This window comes from Cuculus canorus, chromosome 12, assembly GCF_017976375.1.
Source record: "Cuculus canorus isolate bCucCan1 chromosome 12, bCucCan1.pri, whole genome shotgun sequence".
Taxonomy (NCBI): Eukaryota; Metazoa; Chordata; class Aves; order Cuculiformes; family Cuculidae; genus Cuculus; species Cuculus canorus.
The window spans coordinates 12,059,620-12,086,189 of NC_071412.1; the positions used below are offsets into that span (position 1 = coordinate 12,059,620).

A 26,570-nucleotide genomic window follows, 5' to 3' on the forward strand; every position below is an offset into this window, starting at 1 on the left:
TCCCAAACTCATTATCTCTACAGCTCTTGTGACTATTCCTTGAAACACAGGGTCAGGGTAGGACTTGAGTTAGTGCTGCATCACCTGTATCTGGTCCCTGACACACTCAGCATCTATGAACACATCTAGCGACTTCAGTCTGCTCTGTGTGCAAATACTGTGCAATAATTAACTACCCACTTAATCATAGGTAAAGTCTTAAATCAGTCTACTTTGAAAGCATCTAAAAGCGTAGGAGGTGAGTTTTGTGAGGAAAGAACAGCATTTGTTGAATGTAATTTGGATAACTTCAGTCAAACAATGAACTACAGTTCTTCACGTTGAGAGATGTACAGAAAAATGCATCTCTGTTTTGCATGAGACTTGGCTATTTTTTCATTGGCTTTATGCTAATTTTGAGCAAAACCACAAACATTTTTAAATTTTTCATTAAAGAAAATGAGAGCATTACTCTGAAGCAGTGGAAACCATGAACTCAGGAGCCAGAATACAGCATTGTGGCTTCTTTTTAGAAAACTGAAGAGGAGCTGGGAGGCTTGAAGCCCCAGAACAGCCAGGAATCTAACCTTACAGCTTGATGGCTTCTATCATATGGATGTATGAAAGCAAAAGCTCTGCTGCATCAGCCCACAATGAGTGTGAAAGTCTCATGTTGTAGGCTCACAGCTCACCATATACAGCTCCTGAACAGAAGCCATAACTCTCGTAAAACCAAATGTCTGCTTGAGTCTTTCCACTACAGGAAAAAGAAAAGGCAGCTTGGGATCGAATGCTCCCAAAGCCCCTCAATCCTGGCTTCTCCCTGGCTTGGCAGATGCATTGCAAAGGAAACAGGAGCCAACAAGGCTGGTGGCTCCCAGCACCTCCCCGAGCAGCTGTGGTGAAGTCAGCTAATTGGTAGGAAAAGGCAGATTCTCTTGTAGCTTGGTCAGCATCTGACCCATCAATTTTCTTTAATGGAAAACTGTTCCATGAGGGAATTGCATCGGCTCCAGTCAGTAGTGTCATGATAACCACAAGAGTAACTGTGAGCTTTATATCATGTTTGGGCATAAAACTTGATGTCCTTCACTAAGGAAGAAATAGATCTTTATCCAAACTTAACACACGGTGAAACTGGGGCACTGAGAGGTGACGTTTCCTAACCAGTGTTACTCACAAATTCACCGATCCAGCTGGGTCTGGCTGTCGGCTCTCCTGACCTGCTGTGTTAGCACAGGCTGTGTTTCCATCTCGCCATCGCACACAGGCAGCCCCAGTGCTAAAATATAGTGGCCTGGTCTTTCTCATCTCCTGAATACTCAGTATCAATGCTCAAATATGGCTTCAAATGCTTTAAATGTTCTGAACTTTTTGCTTAAATGAAAGAGTGTTTTCCAAGGTGAGAGAAGAGTGAGACCCTTATGCTTTGTCTGGAAAAAAAAAGTGTCATTGTTTGAAGAAAATAGCTCTCCTCACTGATTCAAACGGAATAATTGAAGCCGTGTTAATAGCTATTAGTTCGGTGATGAGAAGGCCTTAGGATTCAAGAGAGAGGCTAAAGGATTCAAGAGGAAACAATTTGAATTCCTCAAGACAAGCTCCCTCTCTCACAGTATAGCCCCTCCAAAACCTCCTCCTCAACTCAACGGCTGCCCAGCTGACTTTAAACTGCCAACAATGACAAAAAGGGGATGTTGCATCTTTTATAAACAGCCTTTTGTTTGCCGCTCTGACACCTGCAAAAAGCAAAATTGTTATTTTCTTGCTGCTTGTTGCTAGTTTGATGCCCGCTCTGGGGCCCTACATCAGAGACACTGTTCAAAACAGGTTGCAGGGGTCCGTTTCCGTGCTGTCTGCCGATGGTGCTGCCTGAAGGAAAACCATGGAAACGGAGTTTGACAGGCTCACGGGGACCCGCGGCTGCCAGAGCCGCTGCCTTTGAGCGCCTGATGAAGACATCACAGAGCAAACACAACATTAAAACACTGCTGGCTGCTTTGCATCATTTAGAATGCAAATCTCTTTGTTCTGCTCGGCCCTTGCGTTTGGTAGCCGAGGAATCTGTGCTGTCATCTAATACAGATTTGACGACCTTTTTTCCCTCTCTGCAACCTCTTCTCTCCCGAAAAATTAAAACCATTTGCTATGAGAGGGAGGTTTGTGTGGGGGATGTACGTGTGAAATGGCCCTGTTTTTTTCACTTCCTGGGATTTCTATGTACAAATGAAATGCCCCTTTGCAGAGCAGAGCAGGCTGGGTCGCTTTGTTGCTCTCTGTGTGTTATTTGATTTGGATTCATTTACATGGCAGGTTGCAGGAGTAAATTTTATGTCATCTTCATGTGGCAGATTAAAAGGTAAAAGTAATCCTTTATTTGAACAGCACGGTCCTTCCAACCCTTAAGCTGTACAGATGAAAACAGAGGGGAAAACCTGCAGATCCACCAACCCCCATAATTTCAGTTTTATAATTTGTTATGCTAACTTTGAGCTGTGTGGTTATTAATTCCCCCCTCTGTAAGCAGCCTGTATTTTTATTGCAGCTTCTGATTGCCTTGGTCAAGGGCAAAACTTCAAAATGGCCCGTGCTTTGGTGCTCCAATGAGCCATTTCGGTAGTTCCTGACAAGCTGTGCTAAACATGGAGCAGTCGGGAAGGCTTTTGTACTGATTGGAGAACCTTGATGAACGTCTGCAGAAGGAAGGAGCTCGTGGGGGACAGCAAACGAACTGAGTGTCCTCTCAGAAGTGGTAATTTATCATTTCATTCTTCCTACGCTGCCTAACTTGCACATTACTCATGCTGGGAGAGGGCTATCATTGCTAAACTGACAGCAATACCCAACTGAGGGCTACAGCTTGCAATCAGGAAGTTATTTAAGCATATGTTTAAATCCCTTGCTACCAAGATTCAGTAAGACTTAAATGGGCGTTTAGGTTAAGACCATTTCAAATGCTTTCCTAAAAATACAGCTTATCTAATAGCTTCTTGGTAAGCTTTGGAAAGCTTGTGCTGCGGGGCCTTGGAATGCAGCCTGTGAGTGGTTCCTGCCCGCACTGATGGACGTGGCAGTGGATGAGCCATCTTCATGGATATACCTGGAGCTTACACCAAAATGATGCTATTGCCTCCTGCACATATTTTTTGCTAATAAAGCTGGTGACCATCAGGAATAATCCATAGAAAGGACACAGTGTTGCCACTCTAATTTTTACAGGGATCAATTCTACAGCTGGGAACATAGGACAAACCCAAGGCTAAAGACATTTTCAAGTCATGACCAAGTCCTTTTTCTTTCCTCGCCATTGCCACAGTGGATGTCACTCTATGCCATCCATGGGTCCATTAAAATCAGGCATCTTTGTACAAAGCCAGAGAAGAATGGTCCACGTAGACAAGGTTTTCTAGTGAAAAATTGTTTTCTGCTTCCAGTACTGGTCCTGAGCTGCTTTAAGTCTCTTCAAACTACAGCCTGGGAAAAGACATGCTTTGCAGCATGGGTTAGCTGTGTCTGCAGAAACTATTATTTGTGGGTGAAAAGAGTGTGCAGTTATTGAAAAATACAGCTATAAATCTCCATGCAAGTATTGAGGCAATGTCGCACAGTATTTTGGCAGTCGCCAAGGAGATCCAGGTGTTCTTGTTTCTCTCTGCTTCCAAAGCTCCTTTGGGTTATGCAAGTCTTTCTCCTTTTACAGTCTTTTCCACCCTTTTTCTTTCTTTTTAGGCTGACTCTTGGAAAGACCTTCCATTTTCTTATGGACTCAGTCACTCTAGTTTCCTGACCCAAATCCCTCTGCAAGACCTTGCAGAAGTGACATAAAAAAAAAATAGAAAGTCACCGTTTTGAGGCCACATTTTTTCCTGCCCATTGATGTCCTCTGAGTTTGATTTGCAGTGTTTAGTTTTGACTGTGAGGCAAAGTTGACAGTTTCCTGACTAACCCAAAGTCAGGTCAGAAAAGAACAATGAAAACCAGAAAGGTGCCCCAGAAAGTCTAAGCAGAATACAATCAAATTTCTGTGTCAAAAAAAGGGCAAAACTAAGGATGTGGGACTTGCATGAAAAATCTTGTAGACAGTTATTTTTTTTTCCTCTTCCTTTCTCTCACAGTGGGACAAATTCCACTTTTATTTCAGTTCATCTGTAAAACATGAGGAGCCAGCTGAGCGTAGCATTGGTTCAGAATGAGGGCAGCTGACAAGGGAAAGGTAAAAGGAACTTGTAACTGCTGCAGTTCTCTCCAAGAAATTATTTCAACAGGAACAAAACCTCAAACTGACTTCCAAAGGATACAGGAAGGCACTATGACATCATCTAACATTCCTGACATAGTGGACTTCAAGGTGTAAGTAATGCATTAGTTGTTTCAATATAGCCCACCACCTCCTGTCTCAGGTTTTCTAGAGGTACATGATCGTGTTGTCCTTTGGTGCTTGCTGATGAAGGACTGCAAAAAAAAGAAGGAGGCAGCTCTATGGGTCTGAGAGCAGAGTTAATGGTCAGAACTTGAGTGCAGTTGGAAGAGCAGGACATCAAAGAGCAGCTTGGCTAAGAAAACATCGGGAGCAACTGCTTTAGCCCATACATAAGATATCTGGTGTATTTATTGAGTGAATTCTTGCTCCTGTACTTGTTGGAGACTACTGTCTGTTACCATGATTCAGGGACCATTCTACCCAAAGAGTAAAGCTTGCATTTTGTACACAAGGTACTTTCCAAATGTTCCTTCATTCTCAAAGACTTTGGAAATTAATCTTCAAGGCAAGCTGTAGAAGACTAGTTCATCAACAGTGTGTGACAATTCCCATGGAGCACCTTGTTCCTCTCCTGAAACCCTAGATCTGTTTCTCCATCTCCATAACACAGAGAGGTGCAATGGCACAAGGCATTTCCTAGGGAACTGTTCCCACTAATAGTGACACTACTCAAGTGGAGCCTGAATCCTGTCAGCAGGAAAGACCCCTCCCCTCCAGACAGCAGCACTGATTGGAGAGTTTGGGACTCCCCGTATGTTACAATTTGCAAGTCTACAGCAACTAGACATAGAGGGATATTCAGAACCAGCCTAATTAGTTGCATTTTCTTTTCTAACCTCAGTCAAAAAAAGTCAGACTGTACTTTAGATTTTGACATCCTATTAAATGCAGAACACAGGCCAATAGCTTTCATTTTCCCTTGTGATGCTACAGACCCTTGTTTTTATAGCTTGACAGAAAGACATAATTAGGCCTCAAAAAGGACAAGTCTAGACTATTAGTTCCCCACAGAGGCTCCCTGGAAAATCAGAACCCACAATTATTCTCTACTTTCCCATTGAGGCAAATGTGCAGATATCTGCTTTCCTGCCACAGATATCCCATTCACAACCTTTAAGCCTGTGACCTTACAGTCCTTTCACTTGAAGAGCACAAGAGAAGAGACAGGGAAGTATGATGCTAGTGTCGGACTTTCCAAAGGGACAAGAGCAAGTTAAGGACAATATATGGCATCACTAATGCTATAGATGTGAGCGTTTTCCAGTGCTGCGCCCAAAATAGAAAATAAATTTATTGCCATATTTCTGCCCCCTTCATTGCTGCCCAACAGAGTTGAGCTTTTTAAAAAAATTACAACTTTTTATCTCCATCATGTGTAAAATGAACCACACAAATTAGCAGACTGAGCTTGATTCCTTTCCAGGGCAAGGCATTCAGTGACACTTGATCACTGGGGTCTTTATCCATTCTCCTCCTCTGCTCCAAGTTATCTGCAGCTTCACTTTTTGATTGCCCACACCAGGACACGCACACAGCCTGTAGCTACTACAGTCCCTTACAGGCAGTTCCTTACTCTTTCTTTGCCAAGCAGTACGCACCAGCTCCCTCTCACTCTTCATTTCCAAGTGCTCAGATGGTTTCTGTACCTCTCCTGTTGAGCTGCAACCTTGGACACACCTGATTCAAATGAGCTCTCAGCCTCACTATGAGCACAGAGCACTGGTCTTTTGTTTGATTTTGCAATAGCATCATATTTCAGATGCATCTTCAGTTCATAATCCCCAGTAATCCTCAGATCCTGCTGTGTCTTGCCAACAGCCCCTAATTCTATGTAAACCATTCTACAGCTGTCTTTATTATATCATGTTACTGTTTTCAAGTCATTTCCCCAATCTATCAGCATTGTATTGAATTTTAATCCTATCTTCCAAAGTGTTACTCAACACATTGCCTAGGAATTTGTCTCACAAGGAGCACCATCTCCTGTTCCCTCTTGTCCCCTGCTTCCCTTTGCTAACCTCGGTGCACAACCTGTTTCCATACCAGTGATGAGCAGTGCAGAATACACTGTTGGTGCCTTGTTATTTGTTACAGCATTATCCTTTGGTGTGTGGGATGTCAAACCTGCTCAAGGCTATTTTGTCCCATGGAAAACCCTGGACACTTGATACCACAGAAATGAGTAGAGCGTATTTGCTCCTCAACAAATGCAAGAAGATTATTTCCATCTCTAATAATTAAGGGTTATCACATTCCTACCAGGCTACCACAGAAACTGAACCACTCCATCACCCAGGGCTGTGCAGTTGTTAAATGTCCCCTTCGCTGACACTGGCACCTTTTCCAGGCTGAAAGGGTCAGCCTTTTCCAGGTCAAGGAGAGATGCGAGATGCTGACTAGAGCACAGCACCCTGTAACTGCTCAATTAGACTGGTTGCTTGCACTTAGTCTTTCAAGCACTTGGTGGAAGTAAAATGCTTACATGATCCTTCTGCTACACAGCCTTGAAATCTTTAGGGGACCTGGCTTTGCTGCCTGCTTTTCCATTGACAGGCTTATAGAGACATCACAAATCTCTCCAAAGGCCAGTCACTAGGCTTCTTTCAACATCAAAGGGTGTCAATGTTCTCTCTGCCTTGGAGCCTGGGGCAATATAAATCACACATGAATAGGTGAACTGAGTGTTTGAGGTTAACTTCTCCCTGTATATAAAAATATTTCTCCTTGGGTAACTGATATTATTGTGTTGTCTCTCTATCAACATCAAATATTTTCTATAAATCATAATATTTGAATGGAAAGCAAAGCTTTATAGCTGAAAAAAAATAAAAAGGATGAACTAAAGTGTTGTGGGAAAAAAATTAACTCATTTTAAATATACGATGTCACTTTCTTAGGAAAAAAAATCAGTAAACTGATGGGGTTTTGTTGGGCTTTTTTGGTGTCCATAATTACGTTCATGTTCTCTTGGTCTGAATTGAGTCTCTGATTACATAGATATGAGCCACCTTCCCTGGAGCAGATCCGGTTTGTTTCTTCCCAGAAGCGCTTGACCCCCAGCCAGGCTCGCAACTGCCCATGCAGCACCTGCTCCCCATGCTGCTCCTCCCTCCGCACAGCTCTTGCAGCCGGTTGGCACGCGGAGTGAGCCGGGCTGCACAGATGCCGTCTCCTGGCTCCGGTCATCAGCTGGAGAAGGCGAAAGGCCTGGGTGGTGGCTGTTTGGAGAGTCTGATTCACCCTGACTGGCACAGTTGTGGCACCTCTGTGGGGGGCCTCTACCACCTCCAAACAGGAGACAGGACAGCTGGGGCTGTCAGGAAATTACATTGCACAAAGATAGCTCTCGTGTCTGCCTAGCCTTCTGCAGGCAGGGCCCTGGCAGGAGTTCCCATGTCAGTGCTACATCAGCACATTTGCACGACGCCTGCGCCGCTGCCAGCTGGCCCTGCCTGCTCCCAGCAGCAGTTGCAAGCACCTGATGCTGCTGCTGAGAGGATTTGGTCCAGCATCTTGCAGAGTATTCAACAGATCATCCCGTGGGACAGAGTGCCAAGTCCCCAGGGGTTTTGCTGTTCCCAGGAATGAAACAGCAATTAAATTCAGGCTGTTGGCTACTCAATAGACTTGCTCAGCTCCAAGCCTCCTTGCATCTCACCCGCACTCTCAGCAGCCGGCTAAATCCCTCCGGTTCATCAGGGCAGGGAGCAAAGCAGACGGCAGCTCGGCAGCCTCTTCATCCTCCTGTGCAGAACACAGCTCACCCTCTGCAACTGCTGTTATTCACACCAGAGAAGGATTTTTCCCTTGGGCAGTCACCCAGCCAGCCTCCAAGGCTTCAAACCAAACAGAAATGGGAGCTGGGAAACTACCTGATCTTAAATGGTGTGGTTTAATGAGATTTTTTTTTTTTTTATGACCTGTACAGTAAATTGCCTGTGCTCAGTATTGTGCTGGAGTAAGTAAGACCCAGCAGAAATTGTAGTGAGGCAATAATTGCAGAGTAGCTGTCTAAGATCTCCGTGCCATCAGGCAGGGATTTTCATTTCATACATTAGTCACAATTTGCTGTCATACTTGCATATAATCAGTACAACCCTTTGAATGTGGAGAAGGAAAAGAGGAAGAAAACTGCCTACCACTGGGGAAATGCATGGAGTTGCTGTGGGTTTTGTGGATCTCTCCATCACCCCTCCAGCCAGCCAGAGGCTGCATTGTTACCCAAGAGACATACCCCTTAACACAAAGCTGGGATTAAGACTGGAGAAAAGTGCTTGCTTGCCCATTTCTGGAAGGTTTTATTGAGAATTGGGTGGATTATATACCTGATTTTCCATTATTGCCACTGTCCAAACTACAACAAAGGCAGATTCCAAACTATCCTAAGTATCTTTTTTACTGGAAGGCTGTTCCTTCAAAATACTGACTCCTAGAAAGGATGGGGAAGATCATCTCTGCTTTGCTCAGTGTTGCATATAAAACACATGCATCTACAGCATTACAGGTATGTCAGTCCTTTTTGTATCATGCTGCACTGGCCTCCCTCCTCACACCAACATGTTCTCTTGCCCCTTAGGACCATGTTCATATTCTGATTACTGTCAAACGTACCAAGCAGTTTCCCTACCTTCAGATCTCTGAGCTTTTGCAAGTTGGTTTTGGTTCCCGATCCCTCCCGCTGCACTCATCGTTGCAGCCATCACAGTGCGAGTGAGGACGTGAGCCTGTGCCATGTGATCTTCTGAGAGGTTATCAGGATGCCCTGGCAGAAGAGACAGACACGTCAGAGACAGACATGCAACCATAAAGGGCAATTGCTTGTGGCATGTGTTGTTCAAACAGCCTGTGCTTTTGGTGAGCAGGGGACAGGCTGGTGTCGTTAGACAGAAAGCAGCTTGAAAAGTGGGAACCGATGGTCAGAAAAATTCCCACATCACCTTATTTAGTGCAGGAGATACTCATCACCTCAGTCCTTCAAAGCTAGCATGGGCAGCTAGAGAATTACACTCCGGCACGTGTAATCTTAATCCTTTTTGGCACAACAGTGTGAGAGCCAGAGTTTCACGCTGTTAGTATGGGGTTAACTGTGCTTCACCAACAGCCAAAGTATATATACCTTTCTGGTCTGTACTCTTAGATGTTTACAGCGAGTCTATCACTTTGGTACGTCCACATCTCAGTCTCATCTCTAGCTTTACACACGGCAAAAGAGAATGACTTTCACTGAGATTTTAAACAGCTTTAAAAGGACCATCATGGGGTTTTTCACTCATTGGCATCCACTATTGTGAACTCATGATGTGAAAATCTTCCTGTTTCCGAATAACTTTTGACTCTTTCTGTGTTTTTTTTTGACATGCAGTCTGCTCGGCTGCAGCCAGGGACTGATTGCTTTGCAGAAATCGTACCTCGTCCATTGACTTCCTGGGCCCATCTCACGTCTAGCTTAAAATCTGCATAATGAGAAGAAAGCCATTTTCCTTGCAATCGATTCTCCTGTTCAAAGCTTCTCCTGTGCCAGGTTGTTGTTTTTTTAATCACACAAAATGGTATATATTAATGAGCTCTGAAGTTACATAAAGATAGATCTAAAGCATAAAAACACTAATATGCCCTGTAGCATTCAGTGCTTTGAACACGGAATGGCATCTGTGTGAGAGTGTGATTGCATGCAGCTATGGAAACCAGTGCCAGAAAATGAGGAAATGCTGAACAAGTGGTGCAAGATTGGAAAAAAAAAAACCTGGGAACAAAGATATTCCATTTGCATAAAAAGGCCTAGTTCGCTAGCAGCCCAAATTGTGCAACTTTTTGCTTTTAAATGATTATTTTCTGGTTCTGCTGGCAATGTGTAGATTGCCTTTTTCCTGAAAGAAAATTTCCCTCTCCCTCCAGTCTCCAGCAGAAATAAAGGGCAAGCCGGTTCCCGGGTCAATTGTGGTTATTCCAAATGGGACAAGTTTTGCAACTGTGGAAAAGTGCAAGACCTTACCTCGTCTTTGCGTTCATCCTGAGCAATTTCCTCCTCATTTCCAGATGGTGTCAATTAAGAGTAAGAACCCCTGCCCTAACAGTTGTTAACAAAACAAGCACAATCTGAGACTTTAATGAGTAAAACTACAGTCACACAATATGCCCAAGAGAAGCCAAAATTAAAAGAACGTTTGCAGTTGGCAAATACTTAGGTTCCTTGGTCTTAAAATTGTAAAATACTGGAGTTGGAGCTTTTATTTTTAATAGTGAGGGCTGCCTTCTACTGCCAAGTTCAGTGGGATTATTTTGAGGCTTAAAGATAAGCACTTGGATAAACCATTCCAATCAGTGCCTGAGGTGGGAACTTAAACATTAAAGCTGGTCCATATGTTATTCATATTAGAAAGTATTTTTCCAATATATTATCGAGTTCATTTTATTAATCAGTAGTTGGTAATTAGGATAGCATCCATGCTTTCAAAAAAAAAAATAAAAATCAGATAGTCCTGGTTAGAAGAGCTCACTGCCAAGGTTTAACAAAAAACACTGGCTAGAAATGGAAGCTACATGAACTCAGTCTACAAACCGGTTTCACATGTTTGATGTCACAGGGATGCAATTAACCATCTTCACAGATTACCCGGGGATGGCATGGATGATCTGTCACTTAAGAACCTCACCCAGATGGTGAGCACCTACCTAGAGAGCATTCTCTGACACAGCTGTGTACAACTTCCCTCAGATCTCTGAAAACATTGCTGTCGATATTTAAGCTCTTGTGTAGCAAACCCTAAGCTTGCCCTGTTTGTACTAGTTACCTTTTCTTGACTCTGCACAAATAAGTCATGAATCCTGGGGTTTGTGGACCACAGTCTGAAAAACTGACATTTTGTTCAACCCGAAGTTCTGAACTTGATGGAAGACTTACTCGAAAAAAAATCCTCTTGTGTGGTGGAAGGGGTCCTTCTGACCATACTGTCTATATATCCCAAAAGATATGTTGGAAGCACAGTTGAGAGGAGATAAACCAAGAAAATGTTGGATAACCTTTTCGAGTACTGATTGTATTTTGTGTTAGGAAATATACTGTGGTATTTTTATATTTGAAAATGCTTGATTTTTTTGGTACAATAGTATTCAAAGCCTGAGCATGCACCAGCTGGCAGGATTCTACATCAAAACCCATACCATGCCCAACACAGCATAAGCCTGTTAAAAAACAAAGGAAGAAATAGAAAATATTTCAGGCTATTCTTCTATGCCAATTTACAATATTTACTTCCTTTCTTCCATGAAACACCAGCATGGAGCAGAGCAGGTTTAGCATGTTTACGTCACATGAGATGCTCCAATCTTCATATGAAACCTAATAGTCTGCTGGCCAAGAGGTGGCACTAAAGAAACACGCTGTGCTGTAATGAAGAGAGGAGTGGGCTTTTTCTCCCTCATCTTCAGATCTGATCTGCACAAATGTTGCTGCTCTGAGTACACGACAATAAGTAAAACCCAGTTCAAATTTCTCAACACACTGTACTGTTTGGGCATATGCTGCATTGTGCTTGGGCTTTGTTAAAGAACTGGAGGTTCCACTTGCAAGGGGAACAGTAATCCTGACATGCAAACCTCATGTTGCTTCTCCATAACTCAGAAGTACTCTTATCTGTATTTCTCTTGTACTGCCAACTGAGGAGCCTGTGAACACCTAGGGTCAGGTCCTCACTCGGGAATGAGGACCTGACTCAGGCACTTCTGGCCAGTGCAAATGATAAACACTTGGAGCAGTCCCTTATAGTGTGAGCTGATAAATTCTCTGGTTGTTTTTATTTTGCATCAAAATTTCAGATGACTCAAGCACTTTGTAACTCAGCATATATTCCAAGCTCAGTAGAAGAGGCAGATGCTTATGGTGAGGGTTGCAAAAGCTCTGCGGGCAGCTACCTCATCTGCCAGCTTCATGCAGTACTTGTAGAGGTGTAACTTTGGGACCAGGAATAAACATGTATATAGGTACAACTTCACAACAGAGCAGGGACAGAGACATGCAGTTGCCCTCTGTGATACCGTGCCCTGCCACAGCAGTGGAAACAATGCAGTGGATCAGAAGAGGTGGGAATTAATGAAGAACATGGGAGAGTAGAGCAGTGACATAGGAGCAGACCAAAGGTCCTTCTAGATCAGTGATTTCAGATGTCCAACAAGTACGGGGAAAGAGGAGGTATCCTAGGAGACTATTTGTGAGACAATAGCAGAGTTTTCCTGAACATCCTGAAGGGATGCAAGCAGCTCAAGGGCAACATTCACCTGTTTCCAGCTGGAGTTTCCTTCATAAATCTCCTGTTCTCCCCAACCTGAAACCACCAAGCTCATAATGTGGCTTGGAAAGCAAAGCAGACATGCTTCCAGCCTGTCCTGCAGAGGACAAGCCTCTGCCATGGCATGAGGAAATCCATGGTAAAACTTTAAACTTAAAACTCCCTTTGAGGAGTTTTTTGAGAAATTCAGAAAGGTCACTTCACAGCAAGGTGACTCCCTCGAGCTCAGAGTCAACTACCACTTCCCAAATTCCGGGAAGATAAAACTGGGTATTTCTCATCATTCGCTATAGTTTGTGCAGCCTTCCAATTTCTTCATTGCCATTGTATTTGATTTGTTATTTATCACCAAGGTGAGACAAGGAACACAATAAAGATTCAGCAGATCACAAAGGAGCAAATAGAAAGGAATCTAAGAAGGTAGATGGGAAAGAACCTTCAGTTTCAGAGAAAACCCTGTCTTTTTGTCCAGATACAAGGATGCAATTTAGAAAGCAGATTAATACTGTACATAGGCGTTTCTGAGCCAGCAAGCTGAGCTGTGCTTCATGCTGTAATCAAAAAAATTAGAGGCAGCAAAAGGTTACATCATCCAGGTCTTAATCCAGAGATACACGTACTAAAAAGTGTAGCACATGGTTAAATGCTTTGCTAGGTCAGAGACCTAATTTGCTCCCTGTCAGTAGGGCTGCTCTCTATCACAGACGTTGTTTGGGCTAATTAGACTCTGCTCCTGGCCACTGTAAGAGCAAAACTCAAGGCATGAATCCTCTGGCACTTCTAAGTGCTGTCAGTGCTTTACAGATAACAACAAATAATAATAACAACCTTTGTGTTTGAGGTCTGTGCTCAGGGTGGTTTCAGGGGTGATCAGATGTGGCAGAGAGATTTCCAAGCCCATCAGGACAGCCCCAGCCTGGTGCAAAAGATGCCCCAGATACAAACCTGGATGCAGTGTTATTTTTGTGCGCTTTTTTACCTCCCTCCATCTCCAATTTCTAAGCGTTCTTTTGGATCACAACTCTCTGATTCTTGCACTTTAGATGCTAATCTGTCTCTTTGCTGGGTCTGATTTTAGGCTTGTGAAGTTTATTAGCTGTTGCACGACTTATTTGCATGCACAATTAACTTGCATGCACCTACTCACAGTAAATGACGGTCATTAAGGTGCTTTCCTGTTGTTGGATTCACCTACTCATTGCAGCTGACGTGCAGACTTGTGAACAAGGTACCACCTTACACCGCTCCATGTCTGTGGTGCCCAATTCCACTTCCCTTGTGAGCACCCAGCCTCTACAACACAAACAACATTAATAATGCCATGATCCTCTCTGCACAGGCAAATTTGACACATCGTTAGGCATATACTTTCTGCATGAAATTCCACAATTGCTTTCCTGACAACATGCTCCTTCAGCGTGGTCTCCGCTTTGTTTTCTGAGGTCCAGGTTAATTTTTGAGGCCAGTTGAAACATCTTTGTATCCTGTCACATAATAAAGACGCTTCATTTGCCTAAGTTACTACTTTCATGTATTAAAGACCAATAACATCTGGTCATCAACAATTAAGGTTTGTTTGCTTGTCTGCCTTAGTTTTAGTCTTTTTAAGCTGCTTGCAGCCTGAACTACAACTTGTGGCTGCCCAGGGGCCGGCAGGCATGGCTGCGAACACTAGATGGCACTTTGCAGCAAGAAAGGTTAGGAGTTTATGCAACTAAATTAAAACCTCGTTTATTGGCCTCATTCACAGGCCTTTTGCCTACTACCTCGTTGGGCCTAATTCAGTGTTTAGTCTACAGAGAAAAGAGCTGATCAGTTCCCAGACAAATTCTTGCCTTCACCAAAAGATAAATCTCTGCTGATGTGATTATTTCATTATAAGCTCTAGCTTATATTAATATTAACTGCTTTGTGTTTTGCCTCAAGTTGGAGCATATGCAAGGAGCATCTGTATGATAATTGCTAGGCCTGATTCTCCAAAAGCTGTAAATCTTCCTCCTGATTAAATGACAAAAATGGACCCAGCAATGACCTTGTTGACATTTACCAAACTGCAGCATCAGAAAATGAGGGTGCAGCTTTGGGTTTATAGATTCCTCCTGTCTCTCACAATAGGCTGTGTCTGGTACTTCTTGGATCATTTTGAAGGGCCAGATGTTGCCCTCGGTTCGTGTCTGGAATACGCGGGTGCAGGGGGAGCTGAGTGATGCTGTGTTACCCACAGCCATGCCGTGACAGAGCAGAGAACAAATGGCCCAGGACGGCAGAATGGACTCCTCCTCGAAACAGTGACAGGGAAACCTGCAGGTGCCTCAGACTCCTCTCTGGGTTGGCTGAGGACAGGGAGCTGCTGTACACCTGGAGCTGGTACGAGGGCCAGCATTCATGGGAACACGGCTCTTTCTATTTATCCCTGAAGCTACACTGGAATAGTATCCCACAGCCAGCCTCAGCCTGCCTCGCAGAGCAGGTACGTGAGCATGGGCTGAAGCATTCTCCTACTCTCCTGGAAGCTGAGGTTTCACCCCATCATCCTCCAAGTCAGGCCTCCAGGCAGCACCCAGCCCAGTGCAAGCAGGGCAGGAAAGCAGGCTAAGGCCACAGTAAACAATTTGCTGCTCTCTATTTAGGTGCAAGGGTAAACGGCCACCAATTATGTGGAAAACACGATGTGCAGAAGGCTTGAGATTGCCCTCAAGACTCAGGTTATCCGTGGGGAGCTGCAGCTGCCCACTGTCCCAGCACATGGGCCCCTCTGCGGAGAGCTCAGCCCCTACAGCATCTTCCTAGGGTCCCCTGCACAGGCTGTGGTGCCACACTGATGGTGGGGCATCGCTTACAGGGCAGAAAAGGCAGAGCCGGCAAGCACCAGCTCTACACCCGAAAGAGCAGAAAGGTTGTGTCCTGCTGTGCACTGCGCAAACAGCCATGCTGCAGGCTTTCCTGAGCTGATGCCCTTCTTCACCCCTTCCTCCAGACATCTCTCAGATAACATCCAGGGCAAATCTCCCACTAGTGCTACTTCACCTGCTTTGGAAACCTTCTTCATTCCTTTTATAGCCATTATTCCTTCATCCTTTTGATAAGACATTCTCCTTGGCTGACTGTCAACTGTTGCTACTCCCTTAGAGCTGCAGCGGTTCTGCCCAGCCTGATCTTTCCCAAGGTCTTTCTTAGCTATTCTCAAAACAGACAGTGCACTTCTCACCTTTTGTAGCTTCATGTCTCTCTTGCTTTCTTTTAAATAAAAGATTTCTACATTTTTTTAAGTCATCACCTGGATTATTTTTTGTCTTCTCATCCTTTCCTACCTCCTCACCAAGGGCAGTGTTTCAATGCTTTGAAGTATTTTTAATCCCTTCCTCCACCAAATCACTCTACCAGATACTATTCTTCTCTCAGCCACTCCACTGCCTGCTGTCCCTGTCTCCCTTCCAACAACTCGCTTCCCCCCAAAGTCTTTACTATGCAGTTTCTGAATTAGTCAAGCTATTAGAAGAGCTGATTGCACATCTGCACAGGTTCTCCTTACTCCAGGAAAAGCTGGTAGATTCTCAAAACCAACACCTCCAGTTTCTGATGCTACCACAAATACTATCCTAGTCTAACTTTGTAGTTAGAGTTCGCATTACCCTCTCTCACTTTGTTCTACATTAATATTGTTTCCTAGCTCCTCAGACAAATTCAGGGCAAATTCAAGAGGAGTTTTGCCTAGGATTGAATCGACATCTTTAAACAGTATGCCAGCCTCGCACCTGTGGCTAAACAGCACCAGTAACTAAAGCACACGGTTGCTGACCTCCACCACTGGTGGTGGCTTCCTCTGCAATGGCAGAGACAGTGAAACAGAGGGAAATGACAACAGAAAGGCACTGGCCTGGAGCCTGGATGGTGCCACAAAATTTTGTGCCACCAGTCCAGCACGGGACCAGCCTGGCCCACCGACGGGAGGGCAAGGGAAACCTCCTGGTGTCGGTCCTCCCCGAGGAGCCTGATGCAGGGGTTGGAGGTTGGCTGGTCAAGCAGCTTCTCACTGCCAGTGCCGACACTGAATTCTCACTGCCTCATGTACAACACCCACTGCAGGGCCTCAGCCAGCTCTGCCTGTGCTTAAAAAAATCCCTCCAAACCAACTGCTTGTAGCATATTCTCCCATTCTTTCTCATTGCAAGCTCCAGCCCTATTAACCTAATAAAGACGCTTCAATCTCCTTTCAGTTCAGGAGAATTCTCCCCACTGCATCCCCAGAAATCTCTCCATTTGTACTGCCAAGAGCGTGCCTTTGCTGTCACTTTCCAAGTTGCTTGAAATAACAAAGAATTATCCTTACAATTAAGATCGGGCTGTACAATTTAGATACATGCCTTAAAAGAGTTATTATTCTCTGCTAGAGATGTATTGTTCTTCTCCATTTAATTTTATTTACTTTTTTTAGTAGACGCAACAGTTATGCTGTCATTTATTGGAGAAGAAGGGAACAGCAGCTGCAGAGCTGTATATATAAAATAAACACAATGTGAATGAAGCTATCAGAAGCTCAGATTTCAAGGAGGAGAGGGGGAGGATTGCTTTTAATAAGATCTTCTGTCAGTAAAGTTGTGAGATGGAACGGCAAGGTCTTACCCTATTAAAAATAAGAGTGGGAACAAATTCTTTTATTTAATGGAACAGCAGCGTTAGCTGCGTGCGTACAGACAGAGGGCTTAATTTAAAAAGTAAAAAGCAATTTGGTCATTCATGTTCAGACTTTGGGTGCTCTGCAGAGCATGACAAATGCACTCATTTCTTTTTAACCCTTTGCCTGCAATACTTGTATGGTACAGAAGAGGCAATGCCAGGGTGTATTTATGCTGTTGAACGGGACTTTTTTCCTTCCTCACAGTGCTGATACTCAGGAAAGGAAAGTGGGAGGCAAGCATCCCTCTCTGAGCTCTGATGCTGCTTTGTTTTGTTAGCTTGGGTGAATCGTTTAACTTGCCACCAGTATAAACACAGATGCTGATGCTATCAATGGCTGTTACTTGTTTGTTTATTCATCTGTATCAAGCCGGTGACTGAGAATCCCCAAGCATGAGAGCACCCAGCCAAGAGGGCTGTACAAGACCCAGGTGCAATTGCACTCTCCAGCAGGACATCGCAAGCTGTGACACAGATTTGCCCCATCCCTCACACGTTCACACGACGGCAGATAGCACGAGCCTGGCAGGATGCCTGCAGTGCTCCAAGGCCACGTAGGCACTGTGAAAGGGCTGTCCTTAACCCAGCAGAGGCAAGCATGGACTGGGGCTCACTGGCCCAGCCCCATGGCCATAAGGAAGACAGCGGCTCTGGGGTGTCCGTTTGGGCAGCAGCTCCCGCATGCACCTCCCCATCACACATCATAACCAAAGGGGACAGGGAGCTGAGCCAGCCAAGCGTGAAACCAGGTTGGATGAACATCCTTATTGCAGGTGTTTTATAATGAAGCTGAAATTATGTTGTAATAGAGCTAGATTCACCCACAGGTGATAACCGCAATAACCCACGCTCTCCTGAGGTAGAGTACCGTCTGCTCAAGCAGAACACCTCACTCCAGATGGAGCTGCACCAGCTCGGACAGCTCTGAAACAACCTGCCATACCTTTAATCTCTGCTCTCAACACGTGCATACACACACATTCTATTGTGGGCATTATTTCAGTAATAGCATAACTGTCCAAAACACACAAGTATTTTCTATAATGGCATAATCAGCATGTAATTATATAAAGTAGAAAATAGAAACATATATTAAACAGGTGAACGCATTTATTATTCAAATATAAATTTCAGTGGTAACTGAAATCACACCAGTCTGTACATGTGAGTGTAATTAATAAGTGATTGGAATAAAACATGTTGCCTTTGTATAAACACCTGATAAAGCCAAGGCCACCTTAGAACTGAAACTAAGAGATCACAGTGGCACTGCACAGAAAGACAGCAGAAGTGCATATGCATTAGAGGCCTTCTCCCAGGCTAAGGAATGTCTCTTTGGGTCTACTCTGCTGAAAATTAATAAGCGCTAACAAAAGGAAACAGAGCTTCAGTTGTGTGGCTGCAAGGAGTCTGATGACCACAATGTCTGACACTAGAGATTATGAAATCACTGTCTAGACCTCTTAGACCCAACAGCCAGACCTGATAAAAAGTAGTATAGAAATTTTGAAGGAAAAGGCAGTTAGATCTTTGACATACTTTCACTCCTGCTTCTCCTGATGTCAGCTGTAGTCAGCCACAAGTCAAGATTAGGCCTCTAGGTTTTTATGTCTGATCTAGAAAAGCCATATTCCAGAAAAACAAACCCATTAGCCCAAATGTTTTCCAAGAGAAATATTTTATCATATGGAACATCTCAGGGATTCAGCCTTCAACGAGGACTGCGCTTCGATCACAGATGGGATCTTAGGAACTGCACTAAATCACAGATGGTATATTTTTTCCTATAATTCACAAAATGGGCTATTTCCACTGCTTGCTGGTTTTTTTCCCTTTTCTGATTTTTATATTTTGCACATGGCAATTGCAAACACGGATACAATTTTTTAAAAGGGCTCTTAAAAACATTTTCTTTTAATGATGCATGTAATCTTTTCCTGTTCAGTAAATCTAACACCAAAATATCATTCTTTTCAGAAATTAAAACATACTTAATTTTAATAGGATCGAGTTTATGGTTTATACATTTTGCTTATTTATCTTCTATGACATTTCTGTTTTCTTGGATAAGCTCAACATTCCCTTGTTATCTCTTGAAATATTGCGTCAGCCACGAGCTACTGCCTAGATTGAGACACGACAGCTTCTGCTTCTGCCCACTCGTGAGCCACGGACAACAACCAATGGATCGCACATTCCTACTCCTTACAGTCTGTGTTTTCTTAATTCTGAACTATGACCAGCTGCAGACAGCAGCACCGTCCAAATTCACCTCATCCGACTCTGGGCCTTGACTGGCACCCTATGAAATCCCTGTGTAGTCAGGGAAAGAAGGTTAAAAGAGGGAGAGAAAGGAGAATCCCTTGGCACATCACATTCTCTGGAGAAGCCTCTCTCCCTCTGTCTCTCTCTGTTGTCTATGTAGGGAGCCTTAGGCAGGCAGGTACTGCACCCAAGTCGGGGAACAAAAAGGAATTTGGACATCCTCCAAACATCTTAGTCTTAAAACAACAGATGGAAACAGAGAGATATGGGGGTCCACAAACAGTCAATGAGATTGTGATATGAGTTTGCATAATATGCACCCATCTCTGCACATCAGTGCATCTCCTCTTTCTAGCTGCTAAGTGACAGCAAAAAAAAGCCAAAATTACATCTAATACTTTCCTGAAATTGCTTCATTGCTTTTCCATGTAAACTGCTGCTATAGTTGGCACAGAGTTGTTATTTGTTTGCTAGTAGGAGAGGACAGCCTATACAATACAAATAAGAGAAAAGGCAGCTATGAGCAAATCTTTCTGTTCAGCTACGATCGAAAAAGATTTAGAGCTCCACATGTTGATATCAGTATGGTAACAAACAGGCTCCTACCAGCGTCATGCTGCAATCCAACCTCTGGGGATCCTCTTCTATATCCACTTAACTTTTCCACCTCATTTGCTATCACAAAATGCTCAAACGCTGTTGTCATTTTATTTCTGTTTTCTATTTACTGATGTTATCAAATATTACACTTCACCGAAGGGTAATCTAGACAGCATGTCATGCCCTCTCCAATACAGAGCTGCTCAAACATTCATGTGTCAGCCCCACAGCCAAACAGCAAATCAACCTATGACTCCATGCAAGGCAATGGTAATCTTTCCACTGGACTTTGAATCAGCCTTATTAAGAGTATTTCTAATACACGTTAAATTAGGATTGAATAATCCTTCAACGCTGATGAGAACTCAATACTCTGATAACACTCATGTTTATGGTGAGTTTGTGGGTGTATTTGTCACCTACAGATATTCAGGCTTTGAGTGTCTTGTGCTGATATTTGTGAGCATTGGGAAAGGTCCACTGCAGTCCCCTGGGGTCACAGTGCAAGAAGGCCCACCTAAGGCAAGGTCTGAGAACAAGAGCAGCTGCGTTTGCCACCTCAGATCATGCAGCTCTCATCCATACAAAGTCACATCATGACAAAAAAACTCGAAACATGGTTCCTCCATAACAGACCAGAGCAAAACCCCAGTGTCTTTCATTGGTCCAGTGCTGCTGGTCAGGTAAATTGACACCCTGATCATTAGATGGGTTTCCTGCTCTCTGGCTATCAGAAGTTAGGGGCTTCTTGGACTAGGGCTGCTTCCAGAGCACTATGTTTCGGGGCTAGGAAAGTGCCTTTACCTCATTCATTTATCTCCTCATTTAACCCATTTCTGTTGGTGGCCTCAGTTTTTCCACAGCCTCCCATGCTTGCTCCACTATTTAAATACGCACCATGTGAAATAACATTTCTTTGTGAGAGGGGTTTTTTTTTTACCCTTCTTCTATCCTGCTAACATGTCCTTCTCCCAGGTTTCCCTCCTGTAGAAATGGTGCTGTAGTACCAATCTGGTTGCCTTTTTGGCTATCGAGGTGAGAAATGCCAAGAAAGTGTCCAGGCATCTGTATTTTTCACAGATCCAGGATGCTAAGTAGCCAGTGAAAAAGGGTGTGTGAAGGATAGTCCTCTGACTGCATCTCTAAAATCTCCCCGTGAGGGAGCTCCACAGCTGGACTGGATACTGCTCTTGATTTTAATGCTCGTGGACCCTCTCCCATACAGCCTGACTATTCAGCTTTTATGAGGGTGAAGTGGATATGAGCCTAAACGTTTTAGATGCAGTGAGTTTGTAGTCATGCCACACATGATTTAGTGAATAACTGATGCAAGGCAAAAAGATGGCAGAGCTCTGTGATCTAACAGCTGTGCAAACAGGCTAGAAAATTTAAAATTCAGGAAGCTGTATCTCCAGGAAAGCATTTAAAAAAAAAAAAAATCCCTAGTGCCACATCTGGTGGCATCAAATTGTCATTATGACATGGTATTTAAGATGATTTAACGGGTTTATAGCCGAGTAAGAACCTTGGAGTTTGCTTAAACTACTGTGCATTAAAAGGATGTAACTCTCTAAATGATATTCTGACAAAGTACTGCCTAAACAGTTCATTATCTTTCAGGAATGCACACATATGCACTTCAGCACGTGTGTATATGGAAATAAATAGATCAAAAGACAAAGATGAATAGAGCTGTACATCTACATGCACGTTTACTTTAACTATACACTATAGCATACTCACATGTACCGTGAGAGCTATCTTTTGGGAAAATTCATTCACTCACCTTTCTCCCCCTCTCTTCTACACTTCATATATCCATACAGCAAGCGAGATTTCTGTCCACCTTAATTACTTCTCACATAGGGCATTGAATCGATGGGTGGTTTTGAAACAAAGGATTCAGCTACTGAAAACAGCCTGGGAAAGGTTACTGATTATAGACGGCTTCTAAGAAAAGGTGTCCAGAAAAAGAAAAGGTGTCTCTTTTCTGGTTGAATATTTTTAATGTGACTTAGTGCTTCTCCCACCTTTAGTTCCCAGAACAGTTCTCATTTCCTCTGAATGTTCTGACTTCTTATCTCAGGCCCTTTCAGCTTGTTGATTTTAAATTCAATCTGGCTAATTCAAATTCAAGGCACGCTGCCCCTGAAGTCTTTCACTGTCTTCTGATTCCACAGAATGAGGCTGTTAATGGTATGGGGTTTTGTCAGCAAGGAATGGTGCAAATTTCCTTTTACACTTATTCCTTTCATACTAGATTGACATGACACATTGCAAGCCAGTCAGACAATCTTGCTTTGGGTGTCTAACTCGGATGGCTCTCTCTCCACTGACTGCATACAGAAGGGAAGTTTCCAACCGAAGGTGCCCTGATGTGCATCTTGGGTAGATGCTTTAAGTGAACTATAAGGATCACCACCTGCAAAATCATATGATGGAGCAGATTTGTCCAACTGGACATATTCCCAAACAATCTCATCAAGTCACCAGGAGCTTTTCCATAATCTATGGCAATTTTCCATCATAAATGCGGTTGTCTTTTAGCATTCAAGTAAACTGTCAAAGCGTAGCCTGCTTCTGCTACTCGAACCTTGTATGCATATAACAGGAAAGCAAAACTAGGCAGTTTCTCTCTGACCCAGCCTGAATTACCAGTTTATATACCAGAAGCAGCCTGGACAGAGCAGCACTGCGCAATGCACATCCCATATGAACCACCGACCTCTGCAGTTACACGCCTACACTGTTTACGAGGAGATGTGTATACCTGCCCTTTGAGATGGGTCTCTGCTACTGATGATGATCCCCCCTCCATGTGGTGCAGCCAAGCAGCTCAGGGCTAGCTCTTACTGCCAGTCTGCCCTGTGACACTTTGCTACCTGTTTACATAGAAATTAAAAGTCTGAAGTGTATCTATAACAAATTCTATTTATTTTTCATTTATGTTTTCCCTTGCAAAATCCCACTCTTACAACGAAGGAAGGAAGCAGGAGTTCCTTCTGAAAGCAAGTCATCTTTGTTTTCATCTGAAAGCAAGACCCTTCGGAAAGGGTCTTCAACAGCCAAAGTGTCGTTTTTTCTCTCTCTTTTTTTTTTTTTTCCCCAGTAAGGGTTTGATAGTGAACAATTGGAAGAGGGGAAAAAAATAACCTCAGGTTGTATATTGCCACTTCCTCTTGCACTGCAGTTAATGCAAACCTTTGATTAGCCTGCTGAAGAGACCACACTTTCAATAATTTGAAGCAAAAGGTTAATGGTGTTATTACAACTATTATCCCTTTTAAAATCATTATCCTCTTGTTTTTTATGTCTATATTACCTTCACCTTTCTGTGAACCCACTTTACCAGCTGTTTCCCTCTGTCATAAAGTTTGCTGAACATCATCCTAGGAATAGGATAAATGCCATGTTTTATCAATCAAGCCTAAGGGAATTCTCAGCTTCTCATAACCCAAACTGTAAAGGGAGATTATTACAAAGTTTCTATTTTTATTTTTAAATTGGCCATAAGTGAAATATATACTTAATGTCAAGGTGCAAAATGTTGTGATTATGACACCATTTTACTCAGGAAGTTTTACAGATTAGCAAAGTATGAAAACTGAAGACTTAGAAGAGATGAAACAATTATAATTCATTCTAAATCAGTTACTTATTACAACGATAAGTTTGTCCCAAGCAAAAATGGACAGAATGACCAAAACAAAGGTAAAGAATGTGTGCTAAATCAAGGTGATAACCAGCCTTACTTCTAAAGCATTTTCCCAACTTAGGAACCTAAATCCTACTGACTGTCAGGAAGCTTTATGCTCCGTTTCCTCATATTGGAAAATGTGAATTAAGTTCCTAAAATTTCTGTGTGATATTGGCCTCTAAATCCATGGCAGTGTCTGAGACATACTTGAAAATGTTTCTTTCTCTCCAGAGACACTAAGAGGATCCAGATTGCCTAACCTCAATCACCTCAAGTTAGTTCCTCCAGCCACATTTAAACTAAATCTTTGCTCTTTATAAGTTAACTTCCTGGTACAGTTTTACAGTTGGCATCTTCTGTAATCCATTTCTATGTTTTTCAGATCCTGTGGACACCTGTCTTCATCAGGTACACACCAAACCCAAAATATAACACTTAGCCTAGAAAAGCTTGTCTATGTGAAAGAAATTTCCAATTAAGTACAGAAATAAAGCGTGGAGGAAATTAAAGGCCTTAAACCAATCCAATTTTGTAAGTGCTCAGACTTCATTATGCCAAATAAAAATATCACACTCTTCCTGGAATTTGAAAAGAATCTGTTAATGATAATGCTTCTACATGAAAATACCTTCTTTGCAGAATAGCAACAGTGCAGAATTTACTGAGCTCTTAGTTAAATAAATGAAGTGCTCTGTGATTCCTTCCTTTGAACATGGAAAAATACAGGTAGTGCATACTAATGTTTCCCAACAATAGCGTCTATCAGGGAAAAGCTGTGATCTGTACAGATATTTAAGCAGAACAAAATGAAGGCTCTGCCTGTGCCATGTCTGTAACCGTGGATGCACAGGAGAAGTTAATGCCTGTATGAAAGAGTATTGGTTGCAGCAGAAGTGAGACATTGTCTTTTTTTTAAATTCTGAACATTTTGCTGCCAACTTCTGAGCGGTAATGCAAGAACGAAAAAGAGGAAAATTTGCCACATGAAAGATGTAATAAGCAAATTCCCACTACAAATGTCCTTTGATTGACATGGTCTTGTCATTATCATTGAAAATAATCTTCTGGTGTGTTATAATGACAAGAGGATGTGTAATGTTATTCTGATACAGGAAAAGACTGCGTACGTTCATTGATCCAAAGAATTCTAATTCACCCCATAGAGGAAGATAAGAATCACAACAGCAGGCAGTTAAAAGTCAATCTAGCCCTGTATCCTGGCTCTGACTATGCCTAATACTTCATATTTCAGAAGAAAGTGCCAAAATAGCTGCTTCATTGTGCACACTTCTAAAAATGAACAGTATTAATAGTACGTCTGTTCTTATCTCCCATGCTTTTCATGGCTAGCTGGCCGTGATTGGCTTCCCCAACAATGCTAACTGTAGCAAGTGAGTTTTATGAGAGTCTCTTTTTCTTTTATACTTATATATTTACACATATGTACAAATGCATGTCTATAACACACACGATACATGTGCAAATAATACTGAAATGATAGAGAATTCTAACCTTTTCTTGCACTTAAGAATATTTTTATTTTAAAATGGAAATACAGGCTTCATTTTAAATGGAAATACAGGCTTAACCAACTATTGCTACCTCAGCTTTTTCATTTTGGTTTCGGTCACAGCTTGAACTGGTTGCCAACAAATTTCTCCAATAATTATTTAAATGTTTTTAAATGTGGTTAACCCACTAACGGTTTTTAAAAGCCACCAGTTTAAAAACAGACTCTCAGGGTTGGGGAAATGGGCCTTGTGAGACGAGGCATAAAAGATTCAACTTCTTCAGCTTATCAAAGGAAAGGTTTGGAAGGGTGACAACTCTTGATAGGTATCTAGAAAAATGCAGTAATAGGAATGATTCAATCCTATATAAAGTAGCAAAACTGTGACCTACTATTTAGAAACTAATAATTTCTGCTTTAAATTAAGATGCAATTTCCTTGATGCAAGATGACTAAAAATGAGAGCTAACTAGAAAGAATAATGGTGTTGGCATGTCCTGGCACCTTTATGGCAAGGTTCAGTATCTTTCTAGACTGATAAAGTGTCTGTGAGAATCTTTGCTTGTATACACATGAAGGGAGATAATGACGCGACCCAAAACGTCCTGGTCTCCCCAGGGCCCATGAACTGATTTGAGAGAGATTCAGATTCACTTCCATAATGGGACACGCTCATAAACGGTGCAGCTCTACCCTAAGACAGTAATTGCAATCAGATTTCATGCCTTGCAGCATCAGCTGCTTACCAGTAATTGTAAGAGGATTTTTTTCACCTAGATTTGTCGGTCAGCTTCCATCGCTGGGGGTGTTTTACTTCCCTCCAGAGCACTGGAGGCAGGAGCTCAATGTCCGTTCTTCGACGCCAAGAATATCCTTAGTTTATGTGATGAGCTACCTTGCTTACAGTTCCAAGGTTATTCCGGTCACCAGATTTTAAGGAACGGTTGATAAGGAGCTGGGTTGTTTTGGTGTATGCTTGCTTTTCTGCCTTCTGCCACCCAGCATTTATTTCTTGATGGGAGCATTTGGGGAGACTCCACCTCGACACACCTTCCCAGTGATGATGTCTTGCTTTCACTCATTCCCTTCCTGTGCTAGGCACTGCAATTATATGGTGATTTAAATACTGGCTTGGACTTTAACCTTGAGAACAAGCATGCAAGGAAAATTTAGTAGCTTGTGATATTGGGTTAGCTCGACTAGATTGACTTAACTCTAGGCAGTTACTATGAAACTACACACCCTCCCTCGGTGTTTTGAGGAAGGAGGTTCCACATCATGGAGCAACTTCTGCTT

General features: G+C 42.9%; 1 long non-coding RNA gene across 1 annotated transcript in view; it reads right to left on the reverse strand.

Moving 5' to 3' along the window:
• The window catches only part of LOC128853357 (uncharacterized), a 44,839-nt gene that overhangs the window by 11,788 nt on the left and 6,481 nt on the right, over positions 1-26,570 (reverse strand). The window contains exons 2-3 of the long non-coding RNA XR_008451849.1: positions 13,673-13,818; positions 8,868-9,002 (exon numbers count right to left, since the gene is read on the reverse strand). This is a non-coding gene — a long non-coding RNA (uncharacterized LOC128853357). The remainder of the gene's footprint in view (positions 1-8,867; positions 9,003-13,672; positions 13,819-26,570) is intronic.